The sequence below is a fragment of the Diachasma alloeum genome, unplaced genomic scaffold (assembly GCF_001412515.2).
Source record: "Diachasma alloeum isolate Michigan unplaced genomic scaffold, Dall2.0 Dall_scaffold_00178, whole genome shotgun sequence".
Lineage (NCBI taxonomy): Eukaryota > Metazoa > Arthropoda > Insecta > Hymenoptera > Braconidae > Diachasma > Diachasma alloeum.
In genome coordinates, this window is record NW_021680344.1 from 3,184,131 (window position 1) to 3,194,794 (window position 10,664).

The following is a 10,664-nucleotide window of genomic DNA, read 5'->3' on the forward strand; positions in this document are numbered from 1 at the left end:
AGAGAGAGAGAGAGAGAGAGAGAGAGAGAGAGAGAGAGAGAAGGGGCGGTGGGAGAATTAGCCTCTGTAAACTTTATTTCGTCTCTTTTGAGAGGCACGCGAATATTTTTCAAATCTCTCTAGCATTGGCGGCCCCCGCAAACAATGCAGTGAATTTTCTAAAATTATTTTTGATACAAAAAAATTGACGACTCTGCACTGATGTGACTCCACCCAATTTCTATCTCTCTCCAGCGCCGATCTGCAACCCATCCATTTACAACTTCGCCTTGCTCTTTTTTATTCAACCAATGTACTCATACAACTCCACCGACCTGGTTGTATTTGTACCATCGTCCACTTCTGGCAACCGTTTCTCTCAAATGAAAACTTAACACGAATGTACGGTGGTTGGTACGCTAAGTTTTTAAATTAAAGCCCGCCTGGTCTCTTCCGGCCGCTCTCTCTCTCTCTCTCTCTCTCTCTCTCTTCCAAAATGGAGTTTTAAATTTGCCAGCGCTGGGTCTCTGTGTGCAGCTCGAGGGCAAATGCGCGGACCGAAAAGAATATAAGACCTGTGTAAAGTATAATACGGAAGGATGAAAAGGAGAGAATGGTTGCCAGTGTGGAATAATAATAAAAGAACAGACGACAGAGTTGAGTGTATTCGAAGTACTTGAAAATGAAAAAAGGGTTTCAAACTGGTCTTCGCAGTCGCTGAGGGGGTTTTTCGGTGGCGAGGGGCTTGAATAATCTACGAAAAATAACATGTGGAGATTTATTTTTCGGTCATTTTGCTGACGATCAAAAGAGATTGGAGAGAGGATTGACTTGGGTGATTGAAAAAATTTACCTTTGGTCCCACATGTTGCTGAATACATGTACATTCTTGACAACTGCTCTATTTTAGTATGAAATATGGTGAAATATGATTTAGAGGATTCGCAAATTCGCATTTGGCGATATTATAACGTTAAAATTGAGGTGAGGTAGCCTGATTATGGATCAGGAGTTATTAATGATGGAACCTAATCAGGTTGGGGTACGATAACCCGATAAAAAATTGCCGAGTATACCTGATCAGATCTTGGTAAGAGAACCTGATTGGGTTGGGTATATAACCTGATCAGATTGGATTTCTATGTCGTGCTATCCGGTTGATATATGACAACAGGACAAGGATCAGGTGACGCGATGGGCCTAGTTGATTAGCTTCCTGATCAGGTTGAGCCCCAATCATCTGATAAAATTGAGTCATGGGCCTGATCCAATTGGGACTCAGGTACCTGGTTAGCCTGTGGCACGAAGAACTGTTCAGGTTGAGTTGGTACAGTATGCCAATTCAAATAAGGCCCTGGTCAGGTTGAAATTCCCGCACCTGATTAAATTAGGCCCGTACAGCTGATCAGGTGGGCGCGATAAACATAATCAGGTCAAGATTCGAAACCCTGATTAGGTTTCTGGGCCACTTTCCCGAGGAGTTTGAGGCCGAATACCTGTTCAAACTAGGCCCATTAACCTCATCAGGTACGGGCCCAAAACCTGATCAATTTTTTTAACCTGATCAGGTTGGGATGAACAATTCTACATCTTATATGAAATCAATTACCTTCTACTGATCAACAGTGTAAATATTTCTTCTGTATATACCTGCTTCAATCAAAAATGTCTTAGGCCATCAACTCGTTCAAAATGAATTCCTCCTCACTCGATAATTTCTAATACCCACTGGAGAACTGAGTTATCGCGAGATTTCCACTCTCAATGTTCCAAAAGTGAAGTATAATACTCGGCATTTCTAGGTACCAATTCGTGGGGCGATTCAATTGCGGCCGGGTCCCACACGGCCATCCGCAATATTCGTAGTGTTCAATCGTACTCCTGGGAATTTCGATGTATGCGGCTGGGCTTTGTACGATATTCCCATCCCCCCTCGCCCCCTTTCAATGACATTTACATTTATATTGACACGGCGAATGTGATCTTGAACAAACGGCTCAGCTCGCGCATTTAACCACTGTGCACTACTCACATGCCAGCAATCCCTCCCCCCCATGGGCCCACGATGACTGCGAGTATTGTATATTCTGAATAATCTGCCTCGTTACTAAAATTTCTGTCCGAAGAACGATTGGCTAACGACACATGGGGCGGATATATAAAAGATGATAAAAAAATAGGGGCATTGAATTGGATAACACTCTGTCCTTTCAACTCCATCGGGTTTTCAATTGCTCTGAAAACCGTGTATACCAATAGCAACTAAGAACCTCTTTCACGTATATAGAATTTCTCTGCTCCATGAGCATTTCCATTTCTGAATATAGCGAGGTTATCGAATACCATTTCGTATTGAGATGAATTGCCGCTTCATATTCACCAGGTAGTGAGGTGAGCTCACTGAATCGTCAGGCAAAAAGGAATCCGTTCTTCGGACCATCTTTAATGTTTTTTTTAAGCTTTCCGACTCAACTGATGAGACGCCAAGCTTTTTCTCCTGCTATCTTCACCAAAAGTTCATCCTCGTTACTGCTGAATCTCACTGGAATTTCTGGTAAAGAACAGCTATCTCATAACGACTCGTCAGAAGACGATTTCCAACTACATAACCAAATTCACCTCACGTACTCATACGGGTCCTTCTGGTTGCTAGTCCCCCTCGTTACAGCGATACCCAGCAATTTATCCAGAATGACGTCCCCATTAAGACAGGATTCGAAGTCAATCCTCCTCGAGTTTTCGAACATGATAGCTCTTTTCTTCTCTCGTCTCTCTCAGTTTATCTAGCTTCTCTTCACCTCTTCAAATTCACCCTGTTAGATAGCCAACCCCTACTACCAGCAAAACTTCTCACTCCTCCTTTGTCCCCCTCCTGTCCCCCGTGGTATAGAGAACAGTTTGGTCTTCCTCGCTCGCATTCTATCGGAGTGGATGGGCTACCGGAGTGCACCGACCGGATCTGAACTAACGACTTCTCAACTTCTTGAACGCTTCTTCATTGAAAATGTCTCGGACGATTACTCGTCACTTCCGTCATCTCCATTTCTCTTGGAGCAATTTTCCCCTCTATGGTAATTCACGATTGAAAAATGAAATTGAATTTGAACCATTTCACTAACTTGGTCAAGTGCCTGAACAAATGGGGGTGAAGGTAGTGCCGTGGGGTATTTAAGTTTTCAACTTTGTCTTTAGTTTTCCAACAAAACAATCTGGCTTCGATAAGTTGAGTGTGACACGCTCCCAAGGATGAGAGATTATATTTCCTAGTTGAGAGATTGGTGACAAATTCAATACTAGATCAACGATCAATACTAGATCCAATCAACCATGATCCAAGACTGATCACTATCAGGTTTTATAGGTCATTTTCCGATTCTTGCGTAATACCTGATACCTGATTTTTAATCTGTTGAGGATCGTCGGAACCACTTCTATTTAATTAGATTTTCCTGCCCTCATATTCGATCAGGTTCTACTAGGAGCATTTCCATTCCAGATTAGACGTTCAGGATCAGGATCTGTTCAGGTAGTGAAGGCAGTATCTGGATCCAATCAATTACGATCAATATCATATTTTATACATCCTGACCCTCGCATGATCTAAATTTCCAGTCCAGCACAACAGCTAATCATTGAACGACTCAATAAAGTTCATGACGAAATAAACTTGATGTTTATAAACCCTCAAAGAGCAAACAAAGAGCGCAGTAAACCAAAAAATACGAAATTCCAGTGAAATGCCAACAAGAGAGATTGTATCTTACCCCCTAATTCAAACTTATAAATTTTGCAGAATTTCCCGTAAATCCCGTAGCTGTTTCAGCAGGAAATTTGCCCGCATTCTCATTCCCTTCACTTTTAGGTATATGAGCTCAAGAGATTTGCAACCATTGTGGAGCGAGCCAAATACAGATAGTAGAGGTACAGATAGCTATTTCAAATGGCTGAATTCACTGTAGTATGAGAACTAAATCCACCACTGGAGTATTCATTCCACCTGTTTTTGTTAATGACGTCATCAATTATTAACACAATTAATTATTGATAGATTTATTCCCAGTAGCATTATCATCGAGTGATCACTGGACCACGTGACAGACCTAGCTGTTCTACAACGAGAGTTCATTGAACCGGAGTAAATAATGCCGGTCGTTGCTGACTACGTAGGTAACCCATTCTATTTGTAACCTCTATCCAGAAACCTTTGTCCAAAACGAACATCTTCACGAGGACGAACACGCGGTAGTTGCGCAAAGTGAGTAAAGGGGAGCCCGAAGAAAACCCAACGAGAATTGTAAGAGAGAGAGGTGGTGGCGGTGATGGTGGTGGTGGTGGGTAGAAGTAGCTGTGCGAAATCGTTCACCCGGAAAACGCGACACCGCCGGAAGATTGCACTATCGTGCACCCACTTGTTCCCACCCCACCCCCAATCCTTGCACGTACTACTACCAATGTCTGCACTGACGAATATATACAAATCTGTTTCACTCTTTTGCACCCAACCTCCCACCAATACGGCAACCCTTTTTTCCGTTCATATCGATCCTCACCTCACCTTTTTTATTCTACTGCGCTAACTCTTGTCTGTTCTACCTGCCACTATCAATTTTGTGGTTACTCGCTTCTTCCCCAAGACCATCGAAATCCGGATTTGCCGGAGAATTACTCCTTCCTTCAGCGAAAGCAGTGAAAAAAACCGCGAATTGATCAAGTTGAGATCCTAATTTCATCTTCACCATCATTCACTACAGCACGTATCAGGTCTACAGCACGTACACACCAGAGAACAAAAACACAAAATACTATCAAATAAAACCCGAGTCATCTGAGATACCTTCGAAACAAATTGGTAAATGCCAAGGTACTGGAAAATACCCTCGGGCAGTTTCTAGTTTGTGAAACTTCCGAGTCCTCCACTGCCCGCAGTTTCGTGGAATGAATCTGTGATTCAGTATCTGTATCTCTACGGTACTCAATATAGATGTCACAGAGTGAAATCGGTCTATATCTAGCTGGAAATTCTCGTATTCACATTTACACGATCGATCCTCTCTTGTGAGTGGTGTTGTGAGGGGAAAAGTAGCGTCAAGTGAAGAGATACACAACTCCGGTGTTTTGTGTGAGCATGTTTGCACCATGTACACGAGGATCTACCAACAAATCCCATGAGAGTGGAAAATTTTCATAGTGAAATAGCAGGAAGTTTCTCATCTCCAGCTAAATATCCTGCGAGTATGGAGGGCGTTGGGAAGATGGTCTGTATTTGAGACTACTACAACTTAGTTGTTGCGAGGATGAGGCTAGAAACCTCACCATTTCTGTCCCTCTTCCCGACCTCTTCAGCCTTCCTCATCACCACCTCACGACTACGATTCCTGTAGTCTCTGGTCTAGAACATCTCCATGCACAATACATTAATGAGAAAGGACTCGCTAACCCTCTAAGTAAGTTTCTGGATCACCAACGCGATCTCACAAGCGCGGAAAGTGGTTGACTCTCACTTCGCTCCCCCTGCCCACACCCTATCCTCTATCCTTCCTGCACTCTCAGTAGGGTGGTAACTCTCCACAAATCAATGGTGTCCAAAGTTTAACCCTTATATAGAAAGGAAGGGGATATACTAAACGCGTTACGCGGTAGCGTGTAATTAACCCTTAACCCCGTGCAACTCGACGGTTTTCGAAAGGTACCCATAGGTAACCCCTACACCATCCGTATATCTGTGTGCATATAAATCCTGGTAGTTCAGTGGGGGAAAAGGGGGGGGGAGAGATACCCGTTAACCACGAAATCGTGACAAATCGCCTTACCCCTATTTCTACTGAGAACTACATGTTGGCTGCGGCCCGTATCTATCGTACAGATTAACTCTGACAATATTCCACGCTTGGTCATTTTTATAGGTCACTGCAGTCATGATACTGGAATTCCCCAATGCGCAATAAAATTTACAAACAATCGGAGTGGATTATCACGGATTTGTGGTGATACGGGGCAGATGATTTTAGGGTGATTTCTTTGACGTGGATAGAACTTGGGATTCGATTTCAGCAGACGTATGTCAATCTGAACGTAATCAGGATCAATACTTGCTTTGGACCTATGCCCTGATCAATATCTAGCCTTCTTGATCTTGAATCAGCCGTTGGATAGTTCATAAATTGAATTCCTACGAATATCTTCATTCCAAAATAAAAAGATTTTCAGTATAAAGCCGTGAGAGCCATGAGGGTTGAAGTAACCAGAAGGAATACACCAATTCACTAGGATATGTTTTTCTACCATCTCGTGAGGCAGTTTCATGAGAAAGACATCTAACAAAGGTAGAAGAGAAAAAGGATGAGGTTAAATGGAGAGCGTTGCCTTAAACCGGAACTTTATCACACTAGCCATGCCCACGGAACTGCGGTCAAGCGGTCTAGTTTCTCTGTTGGATGTCCAACCCTCCATGAGAAAAGTGCAAGTGAGATGAACATGGTGGGAAGGTTACCCCAGTGGTGCAAAATATTCGAGCAATTTGGTGACACTGCCAAGCGTCCACCAGGTCTCCTTTTTATCCGAATGTTAGCTGGCTTAGTTTTATCGTGGGCGCATTATCCCCCTTCGCCCTACCCACACCTTCTGTTTTTCCCTCCCTACCTACTATCACACCAACGCTTGTCCTCCAACCCTCTTGCTACGAATGCTTCGGCTCTTACCTATTCTGGATTAATGCCAGTTGCACATTCCCCCACCCACTTTCAGCTCTAGACCCCTAGCCCCTTCCGTCGCTCTGTCTAACCCATCTCCACCTCTGGCAAAACCTACCAACCCTAGCATTACTAGATTTCGGGGGCAATGGGTACCACTACCATTACCACCTTAACCATATACTACCTCCAACCCTTGGACCTACTCGGTGAAAGCCCCTTTTACGATTCCAGTTGCGAAATCCTTGCGGCGTTACAGATGCAAAGCTTTGCCTTTTGTCCCTATCTCTTTTACTAGTTTTCTCGAAAGGTACTCGGATGAATACACAATTATTCCGTTTGATCCATTCACTTATTCAGTGATTGTGATGTTCGATGGAAAGAGTTGAAAATTAGAAGATGATGGAGGTATTGGTGTGCTTGATTACGATAGTTAATTGGCATCCTGATCAGGTCCAATCATCAACATGTTCTCAGAGAGTTCAGATCCCTGTTGAACCTGTACCTGATCGATAATCTAGTATTTTATTTAAATGACATGGGAATAGTTTATATGTGCCACTGACTCACTGTAATACTGATTTGGGATGAGAAAGGTTGAAATCAGATAGTGATTTCACTGGGGAAAAATAATGCGCGATAATTAATTCTGGTAAGAATTTACAGACTTCTGTACTTATCTTCTTTCCTGTGATATCGCGATCTTGTCTTAATTGGTTGAGGACTTTCCTCCGCTGATGGGAAAGATTGAACATTTGGAGATGATGAAGTCGTTGGTGTATTTGATTGAGTTAATCTATTAGTATCTTGGTCAAGTCCAAATAGCAACACCTTATCACAGAGTTCTGACCTCTGTCGAACCTGTACCTGATCAATAATCTAGCTACCTTATTTAAATAATATAATTGTTTATATGTGCCACTGACTCACTGTAATACTGATTTTGGATGAGAATGGTTGAAATTAGATAGTGATGTAGGACTTGCCATGCTCGTCACTGGGGAAATATAATGCGCTATAATTAATTCTGGTAAGAATTTACAAACTTCTGTACTTATCTTCTTTCCTGTAATATCGCGGTCTTGTCTTAATTGGTTGAGGGTTTTCCTCTGCCAGTAGAGAGGAAGGTGCAGGTAGCTTCGTGTCACACTGTTGCACATCCGAGTTTTGCACCCGTGACCTGGTCGGCAAGAGGGGGGAGAAGGTCATAAAGATAAAGAACTATCGCGATGCGTCATGGTAGTCGTTGCAGATATATCAGGAATACAAATCTCGGAAAAGGTGGCACTTATAAAAAATGCCGAAAGAATTCTCAGAACTACTTGTCATGGATTATGGAGATACACGGGTTGAAAATTGTTTTTGACAATTTTTGGATTGTAAATTCTATGCTTTGCGCCACATTTGTCAGAAGAATTAATTAATTGGCACACCACCAATTATGACAAGCCAACATATTATTGTTGTGAAAAATGGACAGCAGTTTTTGCCAATTTTAGGTATCAACTCTTGACGCAAATTAACTGAATTAATTTTTGAAACTCGACCGCAATAGCGTCCAGGAATATACTCTCAATGAATATGTAGGAAACATTGGAGGGAAGAAAAGTTTCGGGATATGAGAATATTTTCAATAACAATGCCAGCACAAATGTGACTATTAAAACCCGCAGAGAACCAAAAGTTTGTGGGTGTTGTGACTTTCTCGGAATATTTCCAGCGATACATTTATGGGGACAATAAAACTATTCTCTTTTCTATAGAATTTTGATCAGCTTCTTATTGGAAACAATTCATTGGAGAATCTATATAACTTTCAGTGCTATACCTGAATCATCAGATATGACGCACCTGATCAAGTCGCGTGTCGTCCAAATTTCAGGTGCTACCTAAACTTCGATTCATCATACCTCATTCTCAGGTAGTCTTTCGTATATTTTTTGATGGCAATCAGGTCCATTTGGAAACATGAGAGGACATGACTGAAATCGCTCCCTACATGCACCTGATCAGGTCCTGCAATAATCGGGTTCCATCAGAAATAACTGGTTGCAATCAGGTCCCTTCCAGATCGTGAATTTTCATCTCCGAACCTCTCTTCTCTTCTCACTATCCGATCAGGTTTCCGAATCGCGACCTGAGCCGGACTAAAATCAGTAGAACCTGATTGAATCTATATCATCTGTTCCTTTCTCATCAGTTTCAATCAGCACCTGATCCTAATCAGACTACCTCACCTAAATTTCCCATAGATTCCTCCACCAACCGTAACACAATGTTAGAATTTTCCACATATTTCCAACCTCTCAATTCCTCAATCCTCTCGCACTCCCCAATTAACATGACCATAATCATAATGCAGCAGAGAATAAACACACTCAATAACAATTACCCGCCAATCTTCGGCCATAAATCCCCTTAAAAAAAATAATTATCCATAACAACAATAATAATAGCAGAGTTTACTGGCGCATTGCGTCGGCACTACCACAGCCGACCGAAATGGTTTTTGCTGAATTAAAATTCCTCGTTTTCGAGGCGAAAACCAAGCGACACGTGAAAGGGTAAAGCAAGGGGGGGGTGGGAATATTCGCTGGCCGCGCCGTCTGGCCTGGTTTAGACCTTTGGTAAACGTGTTGGGTTTGGTTAACGCTAGTAACACAATGTCGTGTAATGAAAATGTGCCTGGAGGGCGGGGGAGGGGGGCATTGGGGTAGATACCGAAATTCAAAATTCATTCATAAACAATTACCTATTTTCAAGTGTATTAAAATTATTGATAGCCCATGAAATTGGGTTTTTCGGGTAGTTTGGTTGCGGCAGGTGGGATTATGTATACACTACTGTGTTGGTATCGATCGACTAATAAGAGAACGTGTGCTAAGTGTCTTATACATACAAGTGATGATGAATTATTCAGGCGGACGATACATGCTTATTCTATCTTTCGACTAGACGGTCTTCTGCATTAGACAGTCATCTTCGGGGATTCATATTTCAATGGCTCAGCGGGGGGTATGCTGTACTGTTGCAAAATTAAAATCGAAATATACCGAGATTTAACATGTGAAAGCCGGAGGGGAATTTAAAGCAGGTGGCATGATCTCATGGCATGTCTTGACTCGATCATGAGACGCCTGACATTATGACGCTTTTGTCTCGCTTTTAAGACGTTTGGGGATTCAAATTCAAGTTATTTTTAGTGTCTCAAGTTTTTTTGTCATATCGATTCCATCGATTCCATCGATTTATCGGGATTTTTTTCACATTACTTATGATGGTTAAAATATTTTTATTGCATGTTCTTATAATTATTGAATTAATATTAAAACGCATCAGAGGCATGGTATCAATTAATTGAAAATTTAATTTTCAATTTTTTATGAAATTCTGAATTTTCAATGGAAGTAAAACATGATAAAAATTTGTCAATAATGTGCACAAAATTTCAGCCAAAAAATTTTATGTCGCGCCGTGCAATAAGTCGAGTTTATCGCACGCTGCGCTTCGCGCAGCTTGCTCAAAACTCGACTTCTGCACGACTTGACATAAAATATTATAGAGCACTCGGTAATAAATTTCGTTTTCAACGAATGTGTGTACAGACCTCGCCTTCGGCTCGGCCTGTAAACTACACATTCGTTGAAAATGAAATTTGTACCCTTGTACTCTAATCTACTATTAACAGTGTATTCCGATCCGTCCACCTAAATTACTACTTAATGATTCACAATTGTCTCGAGCAATCATAATTTGTAAACTACCCACTCCCAAAAATAGAATTAAAAATTCCAAAGTGTTTTATGATTCCAGGTCCACTGATTGCATTGAGTATCAATAATTATTTCAATTTCCAGAGTTGTCATTTAATATGGTGTGTATCACGCAATACGAAATACCATCTCGAAACAGACAACCAATACATCCACACAATATTGCAAACTACATCGTGATACGGTTACACGTGAGTGTCCTCGCTGTATGCTAAATATGTTT